We start from the raw sequence: 2,500 nt of genomic DNA, 5'->3' as shown, positions 1-2,500 counted from the left end.
GTTACCATGCGTCCTTTAGAGGGAAGTGACGTTACGACTGTTAAAGCGTATTTAGGCCAATGGGACTAGAACCTATCCCAATTTATGGTACGCGAAGGAGACGGTCGGTTATGTGGTCTAGTTAGTGGTATGACTCCCACCTTTCGGATCGGAAGGTCCTGGCTTCCAGACCCGATCATGAGCGGCTTATAGATGAATTCTTGGAAAAGGCTCTAAACTCACATTCTCTCACCATGCTCACGTGTAAAATGAGTACCTGACCGTTGACAGCGCTCTCTCTTTCCGAAAAAGAATTGTAATATCACCTAACAGGCGTCATGCCTTGTCCTACAAGTAAAGTGTTGCTTTTGTTTAGGGATCCTTTGTAAAGCGCTTTGAGCACGTTTAGTGGATATTGTGTTATATAAATGCTCTGGTTGAGTCAACTGAACGACGTTTTACATAATCAAAACTTTGTGGAGTACATTGCACCTCTCTCTCTCTCTCTCTCTCTCTCTCTCTCTCTCTCGCTCCTTCCGTCCCTCTCTCTCCCTCTCTCCTCCCTCCCTCTCCTCTCTTTCTCCCTCCCCCCTCTCTCTCTCTCTCTACCCCCCTTCCCTCTCTCCTCCCCCCCCCTCTCTCCCCCTGAGCGACGTTTTACATAATTAAAACATTGTGGAGTACATTAAACCCCTCTCTCTCTCTCTCTCTCTCTCTCTCTCTCTCTCTCTCTCTCTCTCTCTCTCTCTCTCTCTCACTCACTCACTATCTCTCTCTCCTCCCTCCCTCTCTCTCCTCTCTCTCTCACTCTCTCTCTCTCCCTCCCTCATTCTCTCCCTCTCTCTCTCTCTCTCTCTCTCTCTCTCTCTCCCTCCCCCCCCCCCTTCTCTCTCTCTCTCCCCTTCCCTCTCTCTCTTCCCTCCCTCTCTCTCTCCTCTCTCTCTCACTCTCTCTCCCCTTCCCTTTCTCTCTCCCCCCCCTCTCTCTCTCCCCCTCCTTATCCCTCTCTCTCTCACTCTCTCTCTCCCCTTCCCTTTCTCTCCCCCCCTCTCTCTCTCTCTCTATCTCTCTCTCAAGCACAACACACACACACACACACATACACACACACACACACACACACAAGCTTATGCCTTGTTGTATGAATGTTGCGTCGTATTGTCAAGATAAACACCCAACAACGTTTGTGGAACTGATGCCGTGTAAATGTTTTCACATCTCGAGGTGTGAAGGAATGAACACGCACAACACAGGGAGAATAACGCTGAAAACCCCCAAGGAATCGAGAGCATTAGACAGATGAGAAGACAGCCAGATAAATAAATAAATTTATTAATAAAACATGGTTGGAAAGAAAGGGTTGACGTCACTCGACCCTTTGTTAATTTTTTTAGATCGTCTTTTTGTTGATTAGCTCTCAGTTTAGTCCCTCTAAAAGGATACCACGCCACTTTGTGCTGCCCACAACTGGACTTGAACAAGGAATCAAAAGCTCTAAATTGTCCTTCAGAGCAATGAGGCGCATGGAGCCGGAATTTATCCCGGTTTCTATAACGTGAAACGGACAATAATAATTGAATGTTGGTTGTATCGTAACGAATGTGACTATTTTCCTGTAGTTGGTACGGAGAGGGTTAAGCGACTGCTCTACGAACTAAGCTATGGGGATACTCCAGACCAAAAAGATGCGCATATGAAACATAACAGACCGCTGTAACTAGTTAACTGTCGAACTCTGGTAAAACATTATTCAAAAATTTGGCCAGAAAACTCGTCCTTCAAATATCGATCGATTGAAATGACCCTCGTCTTGGCAGAAGAAAAAACAAACAAAAAAAAAAAACTCTCAAACCTGAGACTTCGCAAAGTCTTTAATTAAGTCCTAAGTTTGAGAATTTTTATTTGCCAAGATGAGGGTCATTTAAATCTATCGAAGGACGAGTTTTCTGGCCAAATTCTCAAATACATTTTTTCCCCAGAATTCAGCGTTGAACTGGTTAAAAATGAATCAAGAATTCTCTCCTATGCTGGAAGATAAGATAAATTATGACAAGATGATGAATGGGACATCGAGAAACTTTGGCCGAAACTCTGGAGAAAAAAAACCCCAACGTATTTTAAAAAAATTGGCCATAAATCTCGTCCTTTTAAATACAGATCGAATAAAAAGACTCTCGTCTTGTCAAAAGCGTTTAAACCTGGGACTTCCGCGAAGTCTTCTAGACTTTCCCAGGGTTGAAAGTTTTCGATAAGATGAGGGTCATTTTAAATGATGAATATTTGAAGGACTAATTTTCTGGCCAAAATTTTGAAATGGTTGTTTTGGGTTGGGTTTTTTTTTTCCATAGCACGCCAGTTTTATGGCAGTGATGGATGCCGCAGTTCATGCTTGGTAACAAATTACTTTATAATATATGTGGCCCATCGTCTCCATGTGGTGTCATCATGTTGGAGTGAACCAAACTTTGAAATATGTTTAAGATAAATTTAGGAATTTCTATAGTGAGTTCTGTGAGGCAGT

The sequence above is a fragment of the Berghia stephanieae genome, chromosome 12 (assembly GCF_034508935.2).
Source record: "Berghia stephanieae isolate SIO BIC M18660-M18661 chromosome 12, UCSD_Bste_1.3, whole genome shotgun sequence".
Classification (NCBI taxonomy): domain Eukaryota; kingdom Metazoa; phylum Mollusca; class Gastropoda; order Nudibranchia; family Aeolidiidae; genus Berghia; species Berghia stephanieae.
This window is presented reverse-complemented; position numbering follows the sequence as displayed.